The 13,994-nt window shown below is 41.3% G+C and overlaps 1 pseudogene across 1 annotated transcript in view; it reads left to right on the forward strand.

Moving 5' to 3' along the window:
* The window catches only part of LOC311120054 (cytoplasmic dynein 1 intermediate chain 1-like), a 119,114-nt pseudogene that overhangs the window by 1,378 nt on the left and 103,742 nt on the right, over nucleotides 1-13,994 (forward strand). The window contains exons 2-4 of the transcript XR_014615246.1: nucleotides 6,548-6,669; nucleotides 6,985-7,099; nucleotides 9,001-9,097. The product of XR_014615246.1 is annotated as a cytoplasmic dynein 1 intermediate chain 1-like (transcript). The remainder of the gene's footprint in view (nucleotides 1-6,547; nucleotides 6,670-6,984; nucleotides 7,100-9,000; nucleotides 9,098-13,994) is intronic.

Raw genomic sequence — 13,994 nt, forward strand, 5'->3', positions numbered from 1 at the left:
TACACTCTGGTTTTGGGGAGGTGGTTGATCTGTTTAGAAAGAAAGAAATATGTGCAAACGAAAAAATATCAAATGAAAATATTAATTATTATATTATATATAAAACAGGTTTTGTTGAGTGAAATAATACATGTAAATCTGAGAACGGCGTGTACCCCTACACTTCTCTAAATGGCCTGTAGATGGCGACATTGTAACAACTAATTCAAAGCGGCACATTGCTCTGACAGCATATGAAGTGAAAGAAGGTGGGATTTCCTCTGATATTCTGAAGGGGGGGATGCTGCATCATGCACCTGTTTTATCTTTTCTTTTGGTCATCTGGCGCGAATATGTTTAATTTTAGCCATTGACAGTAATACCATCTAAACTGAAACTACCTGTTTTTACCATACATCCGAGGTTTGTTGGTCCAATATCCTTAGAGGAGGATAATAATGTGGTGATTTGCGGAGGGTGTAGCAGCCGCGTGATACAGCATCTTTGCAGGTGACACATCATCATTCTCATCCATAGCGAAAGAAAGAGCAGGTATGACACGTTTTTACGAGGCAATAGAATAACTAATTGTATACATTTGTAGCATGTGTTATTTGTGCTTGTGTAATTGCTATTTTGCGTGGTGTTTCTCTGTATGGTTTTGGATCAAGGGAGGAAGAAGCGCACTGATAAATTACGTCATTGCTAATGAAACCCAATTTATCCTTTAGCTTACCGCCACCTCAGTGCAGTACTGTAGGCATCATCACCATACTGTAGATCAGTGGTTCCCAACCTTTTTCGGTTACTGTACCACCAACTAACTTTCGCTCTGCCCGGAGTACCCCCAAAGGACCCCCCTCATGTGCTTTTTAAGTACCCCCTGTGGATATACCAAGTTCCCCCAGGGGTCCTAGTACCCATGGTTGGGAACCACTGCTGTAGATAATAGTGTGTTAAGGCTCCCTCCTAAGCGATAGAGTAGTAACATCTTAGGCTAGGTCTTCATGCATTGCCATTTTTTGGTTATTTGACTTTTTGTCTTCATTTAAAGTGTATTGTTTTGTGAAGTATTTCAATAAAGCTTTACTTTACTTTATCCTCCACGTTTGTTCATTACATATTTTATTTGTATGTAATTCCCTCCTGTGTGCTTAGCCCAGCAGTATCTTACCATGGAGAGACATTGGCCTTCCTCAATGATGCCATCTATTTATGTCACACAAACTGGAAGTGTTTCAGACCCAAACCTGGGTGTTTTGGGACTATCAATTTGATGCAATGCAATGCTTATGTTGTCATTGTTCTTTTACTATAATTCAATATTCAGAATTGTGTATATTGTTCCCAAATTAGCCACCCTTTGCCCTTGCATTGGTGCCTTCAAGTGTAGTATGATTATTGAGTATTGACCCTACAACAATACATTGACAGGGAGATGCAGGTAGATGATGCACTTAGACGTGGATGTCGATTAAGGCAGCCCTACGCACCTCTCTGATTCAGAAGGGTTGGGTTAAATGCTGAAGACACATTTCAGTTGAATGCATTCAGTTGTACCAGTGACTAGGTATCCCCCTTTCCTTTCCTTTATACAGTTGAAGTCGGAAGTTTACATACACTTAGGTTGGAGTCAATAAAACTTGTTTTTCAACCACTCCAAAAATGTATTGTTAACAAACTATAGTTTTGGCAAGTCGGTTAGGAAATCTACTTTGTGCATGACACAAGTAATGTTTCAAAAAATTGTTTACAGACAGATTATTTCACTTATAATTCACTGTATCACAATTCCAGTGGGTCAGAAGTTTACATACACTAAGTTGATTGTGCCTTTAAACAGCTTGGAAAATTCCAGAAAATGATGTCATGGCTTTAGAAGCTTCTGATAGGCTAATTGACATAATTTAAGTAAATTGGAGGTGTACCTGTGGATGTATTTCAAGGCCTTCCTTCAAACTCAGTGTCTCTTTGCTTGACATCATGGGAAAATCAAAAGAAATCAGCCAAGACCTCAGAAAAAAATTGTAGACCTCCACAAGTCTGGTTCATCCATGGGAGCAATTTCCAAACGCCTGAAGGTACCATGTTCATCTGTACAAACAATAGTAGGCAAGTATAAACACCATGGGACCACACAGCTGTCCTACCGCTCATGAAGAGACACGTTCTGTCTCCTAGAGATGAACGTACTTTGGTGCGAAAAGTGCAAATCAATCCCAGAACAACAGCAAAGGACCTTGTGAAGATGCTGGAGGAAACAGGTACAAAAGTATCTATATCCTCAGTAAAATGAGTCCTATGTCGACATAACCTGAAAGGCCGCTCAGCAAGGAAGAAGCAACTGCTCCAAAAAAGCCATAGAAAAGCCGGACTATGGTTTGCAACTGCACATGGGGACAAAGATTGTACTTTTTGGAGAAATGTCCTCTGGTCTGATGAAACAAAAATAGAACTGTTTGGCCATAATGACCATCGTTATGTTTGGAGGAAAAAGGGGGTAGCTTGCAAGCCGAAGAACACCATCCCAACCGTGAAGCACGGGGGTGGCAGCATCATGCTGTGGGGTGCTTTGCTGCAGGAGGGACTGGTGCACTTCACAAAATAGATGGCATCATGAGGAAGGAAAATGATGTGGATATATTGAAGCAAAATCTCAAGACATCAGTCAGGAAGTTAAAGCTTGGTCGCAAATGGGTCTTCCAAATGGACAATGACCCCAAGCATCCTTCCAATGTTGTGGCAAAATGGCTTAAGGACAACAAAGTCAAGGTATTGGAGTGGCCATCACAAAGCCCTGACCTCAATCCTATAGAAAAGTTATGGGCAGAACTGAAAAAGCATGTGCGAGCAAGGAGGCCTACAAACCTGACTCAGTTACACCAGCTCTGTCAGGAGGAATGGGTCAAAATTCACCAAACTTATTGTGGGAAGCTTGTGGAAGGCTACCTGAAATATTTGACCCAAGTTAAACAATTTAAAGGCAATGCTACCAAATACTAATTGAGTGTATGTAAACTTCTGACCCACTGGGAATGTGATGAAAGACATAAAAGCTGAAATAAATCATTCTCTCTACTATTATTCTGACATTTCACATTCTTAAAATAAAGTGGTTATCCTAACTGACCTAAGACAGGGGTTTGTACTAGGATTAAATGTCAGGAATTGTGAAACTGAGTTTAAATGTATTTGGCTAAGGTGTATGTAAACCTCCGACTTCAACTGTATATCCCCTGCAATGTTATTTATTATGGAGCATGTTACAGGCCAAACAGAAAGCAACTTAACCTAAGGCCACACCCATTAGCAGTTACAGTGTATTCGAAAAGTATTCAAACCCCTTGACTTTTTCCACATTTTGTTACGTTACAGCCTTATTCTAAAATGGATCAAATTCATTTTTTTCTCATCAATCTACACACAATACCCCATAATGACAAAGCGAAAACAGGTTTTTAGAAATTTTTGCAAATATATTACAAATAAAAAAACAGGAATACCTTATTTACATACAGTACCAGTCAGAAGTTTGGACACACCTACTCATTCAAGGGTTTTTCTACATTGTAGAATAATAGTGAAGACATCAACTCTATGAAATAACACATATGGAATCATGTAGTAACCAAAAGAGTGTTAAACAAATCAAAATATATTTTATATTTGAGATTCTTCAAACAGCCACCCTTTGCCTTGATGACAGCTTTGCACACTATTGGCATTCTCTCAACCAGCTTCATAAAGTAGTCACCTGGAATGCATTTCAATTAACAGGTGTGCCTTCTTAAAAGTTAATTTGTGGAATTTCTTTCCATCTTAATGCGTTTGAGCCAATCAGTTGTGTTGTGACAAGGTAGGTGGCGTATACAGAAGATAGCCCTATTTGGTAAAAGACCAAGTCCATATTATGGCAAGAACAGCTCAAATAAGCAAACAGAAATGACAGTCCATCATTACTTTAAGACATGAAGGTCAGTCAATCCAGAGAATGTCAAGAACTTTTCAAGTTTCTTCAAATGCAGTCGCAAAAACCATAAAGCGCTATGATGAAAGTGGCTCCCATGAGGACTGCCACAAGAAAGGAAGACCCAGAGTTATCTCTGCTGCAGAGGATAAGTTCATTAGAGTTAACTGCACCTCAGATTGCAGCCCAAATAAATGCTTCACAGAGATCAAGTAACAGACATCTCAACATCAACTGTTCAGAGGAGACTGCGTGAATCAGGCCTTCATGGTCTAATTGCTGCAAAGAAACCACTACTAAAGGACACCAATAAGAAGAAGAGACTTGCTTGGGCCAAGAAACACGAGCAATGGACATTAGACCGGTGGAAATCTGTCCTTTGGTCTGATGAGTCCAAATTTGAGATTTTTGGTTCCAACCGCCATGTCTTTGTGAGACACAGAGTAGGTGAACGGATGATCTCTGTATGTGTGGTTTCCACCGTGAAGCATGGAGGAGGAGGTGTGATGGTGTAGGGGTGCTTTGCTGGTGACACTGTCAGTGATTTATTTAGAATTCAAGGCACACTTAACCAGCATGGCTACCACAGCATTCTGCAGCGATGCGTCTTCCTATCTGGTTTGCGCTTAGTGGGACTATCACTTGTTTTCAACAGGACAATGACCCAAAACACACCTACAGGCTGTGTAAGGGCTATTTGACCAAGAAGGAGAGTGATGGAGTGCTGCATCAGATGACCTGGCCTTCACAGTCACCCGACCTCAACCCAGTTGAGATGGTTTGGGATGAGTTGGACCGCAGAGTGTAGAAAAAGCAGCCAACAAGTGCTCAGCATATGTGGGAACTCCTTCAAGACTGTTGGAAAAGCATTCCTCACGAAGCTGGTTGAGACAATGCCAAAAGCTGTCCTCAAGGCAAAGGGTGGCTACTTTGAAGAATCTAAAATATATTTTGATTTGTTTAACACTTTTTTGGTTACTACATGATTCCATATGTGTTATTTCATAGTTTTGATGTCTTCACTATTATTTTACAATGTACAAAATAGTAAAACAATAAATAATGAAAGAGTAGGTGTGTCCAAACTTTTGACTGGTCCTGTAAGTATTCAGACCCTTTGCTATGAGACTCGAAATTGAGCTCAGGTGCATTCTGTTTCCATTGATCATCCTTGAGAGTCCACCTGTGGTAAATTCAATTGATTGGACATGATTTGGAAAGGCACACACCTATCTTTATAAGGTCCCACAGTTGACAGTGCATGTCAGAGCAAAAACCAAGCCATGAGGTCAAAGGAATTGTCCGTAGAGCTCTGAGACAGGATTGTGTCGTGGCACAGATCTGGGGAAGGGTACCAAAAACGTTCTGCATTATTGAAGGTCCCCATCATTCTTAAATGGAAGACATTTGGAACCACCAAGACTCTTCCTAGAGCTGGCCGCCCGGCCAAACTGAGCAATTGGGGGAGAAGGGCCTTGGTCAGGGAGGTGACCAAGAACCCGATGGTCACTCTAACAGAGCTCCAGAGTTCCTCTGTGGAGATGGGAGAACCTTCCAGAAGGACAACCATCTCTGCAGCACTCCACCAATCAGGCCTTTATGGTAGAGTGGCCAGACGGAAGCCACTCCTCAGTTAAAAGGCACGACAGCCCGCTTGGAGTTTGCCAAAAGGCACCTAAATGACTCTCAGACCATGAGAAACAAGATTCTGTGGTCTGATGAAACCAAGATTGAACTCTTTGGCCTGAATGCCAAGCATCAGGTCTGGAGGAAACCTGGCACCATTCCTACGGTGAAGCATGGTGGTGGCAACATCATGCTGTGGGGATGTTTTTCAGCGGCAGGGACTGGGAGACTAGTCAGGACTGAGGGCAAGTTGAACAGAGCAAAGTACAGAGAGATCCTTGATGAAAACCTGATCCAGAGCGCTCAGGACCTCAGACTGGGGCGAAGGTTCACCTTCCAACAGGACAACGACCCTAAGCACACAGCCAAGACAACGCAGGAGTGGCTTCGGGACAAATCTCTGAATGTCCTTGAGTGGCCCAGCCAGAGCCCGAATTGAACCTGATCGAACATCTCTGGAGAGACCTGAAAATAGCTGTGCAGCGACGCTCCCCATCCAACCTGACAGAGTTTGCGAGGATCTGCAGAGAAGAATGGGAGAAACTCCCCAAATACAGGTGTGCCAAGCTTGTAGCGTCATACCCAAGAAGATTTGAGGCTGTAATCGCTGCCAAAGGTGCTTCAACAAAGTAGAGTAAAGGGTCTGAATACTTATGTAAATGTCATATTTAAGTTTTTATTTTTAATACATTTGCAAAAAGTTCTCAAAACCTGTTTTTGCTTTGTCATTATTGGGTATTTTGTGTAGATTGTTGAGGGAAAAAAACAATTTATTCAATTTTAGAATAAGGCTGTAAAGTAACAAAATGTGGAAAAAGTCAAGGGGTCTGAATACTCTCCGAATGCACTCTATCTAGTGCAGAACAGTAGGCCTGCATACCAATGTCCCCTAGACAGAGACCATCTTAAATTGTGACCATATTACGATATTACAAAGGTACATTGCATCCTTGTGTGACATTCCTTCTTTCCCAGCTCAATAGGAAACAATGGCGGACAAAAGTGACCTAAAAGCTGAGCTAGAGCGCAAAAAGCAGCGCCTAGCTCAGATCAGGGAGGAGAAGAAGAGGAAGGAAGAGGAGAGGAAGAAGAAAGAGGTAAGGAGGAAAAAAGTGAGTAGACACACTCGTTCACGCTCATCCCTGTCTGTCCATAGACAAAAACCTAACAACAAAAAAAAAAATACATTTTAGTCATTTAGCAGACGCTCTTATCCAGAGCTACTTACAGTTAGTGAGTGCATACATTTTCATACTGGCCCCCTGTGGGAAACGAACCCACAACCCTGGCGTTGCAAGCGCCATGCTCTACCAACTGAGCTACAGGGGACGCTACATCTCACTAACATACTATTACAAAGCTAATATAATGTGTGTGTATTTGTGTGTGTGTGTCTGTGTGTGTGTGTACAGACAGAGACACAGCAGAAGGCTGAAGCTGCCCCAGTGGACTCTGACTTGGACCGGAAGCGCAGAGAGACTGAGGCTCTCCTACAGAGCATCGGCATCTCCCCAGAACCCCCACTAGGTACACAGATACACACACTGCACATCTCCCCAGAACCTCCACTAGGTACACAGATACACACACTGCACATCTCCCCAGAACCCCCACTAGGTACACAGACACACACACTGCACATCTCCCCAGAACCCCCACTAGATACACAGATACACACACTGCACATCTCCCCAGAACCCCCACTAGGTACACAGACACACACACTGCACATCTCCCCAGAACCCCCACTAGGTACACAGATTAGCCTAACTCAAATTAGCATGTCACACACGCAGTTATTCATGCGAGGTAGAAATGTCCACCGACTCATAGTAGTAAAATTACTAGAATGGGCATAGCACATCAGACCACAGCAATTTGACTGCTCCAGAAATTATATTTCTATGCACTTAATCCTGTAGATGATGAGCCAGGATGGAGCAAATGGCATGTTATTGTTATCTTCTTATCTACATACTATGTATCTACAACTCAGTGTACTGTATGTCTGCTACTATTTTATTGTATGCAACAATAGAGTGTGATTGCATGCAGCAATATTCGCAATTTGCAGGTTTGACTTTTTACTCTTCTCTAATATAAATCTGTAATCATGATTATGATCATTATTTGTTTCACAGTCCACTGTTCTATTTCCTCACAATGTCTATTGCAAAATAAATGCAAATGTTTTGAATTGACATGTGAGTATAGTATATCTAAAAAATGCATACCATTCATTTAATTTCTGTGAAAGTTCATCCTCCATGATGTTTTGCACATTCTAGCCTAGGCAGCCACTAGTATTACACTCGTGTCCCCTGGCGACCGGTTCGTACATAAAACATCCTCCATTCAGGCTGCAAAGGCATCGGTTTCCTCCTTAACTAGCTTTAATGGCGTGCTGCCGGAAGAAAAAAAACTGGAAAAATATGCATACTGTCTTAATAAAATAAAAATTTCCCACCACCTTGCTAGAGGGGCTAATGCTACTTCCTGACGATGCGCCCCACGTTCAGCCAGGGGTAAACAACAGACTTCTGCAACCTGATTGGCTGAAAATCAGAAAATTGTTTTATATTAAGACAGTACATGTATATTTTTTTCCCGTTTTATTCCGGCGGCACGCTATTAAAGCTAGTTATGGAGAAAACCGAGGCCTTTGCAGCCTGAATTGAGGGTGTTTTATGTACAAACCGGTCGCCGGGGAAAATTAGTGTATTACTGGCTGAGCACATTAAGCCTACACGATAGTGGCGGTCTGGCGCCAACTAGCGGCTTCCTAGGCTATGCACATTCTCTCAAATTAATTTCTAACCATTTCATACCTATCCCATTTCATCTTATCTTTCCCATGTTTTTTAAATGTATTTATTTCCTCACGTGTGGCTTAGTGTTATATTAGTACTTCATCTATGCCCAGGTGTTTCCTCAAACCCATGATATTGAGGTGGAGTTGTTGTATGCAAATACATGTGGAGCTAAAAATACTAAAATGTAAAATGTAAAATGTGGAGAACATCCACATTTCACATTGAAATGATGGGCTTGACAACAGTTGAAAACATATCTCACTACCCAAATACTGTACATGTAAAAAGGTATTTGTCAATGTTCTCTAGTGGTACAATATTGTAACAACACCCTATTGCAACATTACTTTTTGGTTATTGTACAAGAGTGGCTTTTGTTAATTAAACTACCAATGACAAATGAAAGCCATGGTTGGTTTGACTTGAATGGTAAATGAGCAATCCATTTGACTTTCTGTCCCCTTTGTCTTTTTATTTTATCATTATTTTTCATCACTCATTTGCTTTTAACCATTTTTTTTACTTTCGGCATCCTCTCTCATTGGCATTGCTTGGGTTGACCAGTCCATCCGCTGCAACCTTTAATGTTGGAAACGTGTTATTTTCATTATTTAGTCCCGAACCCCATGTCCCCATCCAAATCAGTGAGCCGACACAGCACTCCCAGTGAGACGGGAAGCCAGGACTCAGCCGATGGGGCCGCAGCCGGCAGGTAGGCAGCCATCTTGTTTATATTACTGTTATTATACTGCATTTTTAACCAATCAGCATTCAGGATTAGACCCACCCGTTGTATAATTAAGTGATAATGCCAGTGAAGCCGGTGTTTGGAGGATATATTGGCACGGGTGTTGTTAGGCCCGAGACAAAGTCATAGATTTAACCGGTGGTAACTTGTGGAATAGACACCTGCTGGAATGCGGTTTTAACCAATCAGCCTTCAGGATTAGACCCACCTGTTGAATAATTTATTATAGCATATGGTTGAGTTAGAGTTACTGACCCAGACTAGGGCCAGGGCAAGAGAAACTGGAATATTGACTAGATGATAATATAATGAGTATGGCGCTTATCATCCAACATATCAGGGATGTTTTCTGAAAGAAAATCATTGACTGTTTAGATTCAGTAGTATTACTGTAGTATTATAGTGCCCCATTGGCTTTAAGGAATGCTACACGCAAAATGCATCATATGATGCATTAAGGCTGGTTTTTGCTTTACTGAAACTGCTTTATCTTGAAAACTTGACTGCTGACATGCACAATTTTGAGGGATTGACTAATTGTCAAATACTTAAAGATAGTTTTAATGACCTGGTGGTTGTATTAAAGTGACCAAACACTTTATGAGCATACAGTTTATCTGCGCTTCTAGCTCTCTTACTCTGACCAATTATATATCTCTCTTTGTCTCTTTGTATGGGACCTGCAGGTATAGGTAAGGATCAATGTTAGTGAGTGTGTTGTTGTGTCTTGTAGCTGTAGGTTTTGATACAGCGTATGTTACTGTCATTTATCTCATTTATATCATGACATAAGCACAATTCACAAGAGAACATTTAATCTCTAAACTGCTTGATGTGACGAGAATTATATTTAGACAGATAGATTTGACTTGGCATATCAAAACTCAAGGAATTTATGCATAACTTCTCATGTTGCTTTAGTTTTATGCTGTTTTAAGTTCCAATCCACATTTGTAGGGAAAGATAATTCTCTAAATGGTTAACTTTTCAGAGAGCATCCTTGGCCACAAAATGTCCTCCAAGTCCTGTACATTCTAGAATGCTCTGTAGATATCAACTTGATGCACAGAATTCAACTCTCACTTTTTTAAAGATGGAGCCTCCTAATCAGAAGTCACACAGTGACATGAGGACGATTGATCTCGTTTCTGCTTTCTGCACCCATAGCCAGCAGACAGGTCTATAATTAAGACCTTATAATGTACTGGCAGCTTGCTTTGCGGGAAAGCCAGTGAGCCCAATGTGACATGTGACACTCACTCAGGTCCTGTCACTGCTCTCCTCAGGAAGCCAAGGCTACATTCACAGGCGTCATGCACTGCTGCAGCCCATGTGTTATACATGCTTACAGCTGTATGTGTCATCATAGCTCACGTTCATCACTTTCTCACACCCCAAACCAACACTGATGACTAATGGGACTGTGTACTGTCCGGTCCAATTGTGTGTACTGTGTCAGATGTCTGTCACTGAGAAGAACCGCCAGAACTGCAATAGAGTACAATCTCTGCCAATAATTATTTTACTCTATCATCTGTTTGCTAAGCAGGCTGCCATTACAGAGGTGAATACAGTGTGTTACAGAGGAGGCTGGTGTTTGGAGATATAAGAGGACAGTGTCATTGCTATAGCTGGAATGGAATAAACGGAACGGTATGAAACACATAAAATATATGGAAACCTACAATGAACCTGTCCTCCTATATGTCCACCCAACAGCCTCCTCTGGTGTGTGAGGCTGCTGTCCCCATCAGGCATGGTGTGTTGGTCATTGTGACGGTGTCCCATGTTGAGTGTGCTCATTTATGACTGTGTCCCCTCTCAGGTCAGCGTTGTCTGGCGTTAGTAAGCATCAGTCACAGGCTCAGAGCGACAGGTAAGCATTTTCTACTCAAAGCAAGGAATGCCCCGAGCCCAAGCTTGTTGCCTACAGAGAAGACACACAAACAAAGAGACAGACAGGCACAGTGATACAGACAGGCAAAAAATATTATGGCAGGTGTGTTTCTGTCAGGCATAAAACGCTACAAAGGGTTGTTCCTTACCTCCTGGGTGACTGCTGCCTGACGCCCGCTGTTTCCCTAAATCACTGGCTTGAAAGATTTCCACTTGCATGGTTCAATGGAAATAATTTCTCTGTGACGGGACTGACAATACAGTCCTTTAGGGTGTCATCCCAGTTAAGACAGTCAGTCTGTCAGGGCGGGCGAAGCAGTTGACTCTTTACCGCGCTCTACTAGCATTATGTGTCTGTTAAAGTGGTAATGGGCATGTTCACCATTCCTGAAAGGTATTATTGAGAAGTTTAGCGGGTCAAAAATGCTAGCTACCCTGTCACAATTTGCACTTTGGGAGAAAACTTTAGAGAAAGCTCCAGTTTGTTTATAAGCAGCCCTGAATGATTGTTCCACAAGCCAAAGCAAACACAGCTTTATCACTAAAGATATATAAACATCATATATTCTTTATACATGACACATTGGTGTTATATACACTACCAGTCAAAAGTTTGGACACACCTACTCATTCAAGGGTTTTTCTTTATTTTTACTATTTTCTACATTGTAGAATAATAGTGAAGACATCAAAACTATGAAATAACACATATGGAATCATGTAGTAACCAAGAAAGTGTTAAACAAATCAAAATATATTTCATATTTGAGATTCTTCAAATAGCCACCCTTTGCCTTGATGACAGCTTTGCACACTCTTGGCATTCTCTCAACCAGCTTCATGAGGTAGTCACCTGGAATGCATTTCAATTAACAGGTGTGCCTTCTTAAAAGTTAATTTGTGGAATTTAATGTGTTTGAGCCAATCAGTTGTGTTGTGACAAGGTGGGGGGGGGGGTATACAGAAGATAGCCCTATTTGGTAAAAGACCAAGTCCATATTATGGCAAGAACAGCTCAAATAAGCAAAGAGAAACGACAGTCCATCATTACTTTAAGACATAAAGGTCAGTCAATACGGAACATTTCAAGAACTTTGAATGTTTCTTCAAGTGCAGTCGCAAAAACCATCAAGCGCTATGATGAAACTGGCTCTCATGAGGACCGCCACAGGAAAGGAAGACCCAGAGTTACTTCTGCTGCAGAAGATAAGTTCATTAGAGTTACCAGCCTCAGAAATTGCAGCCCAAATATATGCTTCACGGAGTTCAAGTCACAGACACATCTCAACATCAACTGTTCAGAGGGAACTGTGTGAATCAGGCCTCCGTGGTCGAATTGCTGCAAAGAAACCACTACTAAAGGACACCAATTAGAAGAAGAGACCTGCTTGGGCCAAGAAACATGAGCAATGGACATTAGACCAGTGGAAATGTGTCCTTTGGTCTGGAGTCCAAATTGGAGATTTTTGGTTCCAACTGCCGGTGTGGGTGAACGGATGATCCCCGCATGTGTAGTTCCCATCGTAAAGCATGGAGGAGGTGTTATGGTGTGGGGGGGCTTTGCTGGTGACACTATCTGTGATTGATTTAGAATTCAAGGCACACTTAACCAGCATGGCTACCACAGCATTCTGCAGCGATACGCCATCCCATCTGGTTTGGGCTTAGTGGGACTATCATTTGATTTTCAACAGGACAATGACCCAACACACCTCCGGGCTGTGTAAGGGCTATTTTACCAAGAAGGAGAGGGATGGAGTGCTGCATCAGATGACCTGGCCTCCACAATTCCCAGACCTCAACCCAATTGAGATGGTTTGGGATAAGTCGGACGGCAGAGTGAAGGAAAAGCAGCCAACAAGTGCTCAGCATATGTGGGAACTCCTTCAAGACTGTTGGAAAAGCTTTCCAGTTGAAGCTGGTTGAGAGAATGCCAAGATTGTGCAAGGCTGTCATCAAGGCAAAGGGTGGCTATTTGAAGAATCTCAAATATAAAATATATTTTGATTTGTTTAACACTCTTTTGGTTACTACATGATTCCATATGTGTTATTTCATAGTTTTGATGTCTTCACTATTATTCTACAATGTAAAAAATAGTAAAAATAAAGAAAAACCCTGGAATTAATAGGTGTATCCAAACTTTTGACCGGTACTGTATGTCATAGAAATGCTTTCATATAGTGAATGTGATTGTGTACATGTATTGTGCCTTGTGTATGATATATGTCAAGATGCATACATTGTGCGCTGGTGCAATGTAATGTTGGCATAAACTGGTATATATGAAAGATGAAAATACAACACAGCTGTTTGTAAAGCTTCTGGCACCCTGTGCCCCATTTCACAATTATGTTGAATTATGTTGCATTATGTTGGATTATGTTGCATTATGTTGCATTATGTTGCATTGTGTTGCATCATGTTGCATTGTGTTGCGTTGCATTGTGTTGCGTTGCATTGCATTGTGTTGCATTATGTTGCATTGTGTTGCATTATGTTGCATTGTGTTGCATTATGTTGCATTGTGTTGCATTGTGTTGCGTTGCATTATGTTGCATTATGTTGCATTCTCTCCAACATATGAGGGATCTTTTTATATTTGTCCAACCATTTGGATTCTGCAGAACCGATAATACACATTTCTACACGTTTGCATATCTTCACATAATCATATATTACCTCATACATTTTGGGTCATCAAGTGTTGTTTTTCCATACATAGTTATTATTAAACCATTTTCACATTTCCCATGACATGTTGTACAAATGTTGTACATTTGTCCCACCATAACTTAAATGTTATCTTCCTCAAATAGATATTCTGATATTTTGCCAATAATCTATAACAGGGAGATAGATATATACATTAAAAAAACATTTCCCTCATTGAATTGCCCAACAGTCTTGTCCCCTTGATACAACAACTGATTATGCTTGTCCTGTGTGTCTCAATGCCGTTGCA

This window comes from Coregonus lavaretus, assembly GCF_964263955.1.
Source record: "Coregonus lavaretus genome assembly, chromosome: 3".
In the NCBI taxonomy this organism is placed as follows: domain Eukaryota; kingdom Metazoa; phylum Chordata; class Actinopteri; order Salmoniformes; family Salmonidae; genus Coregonus; species Coregonus lavaretus.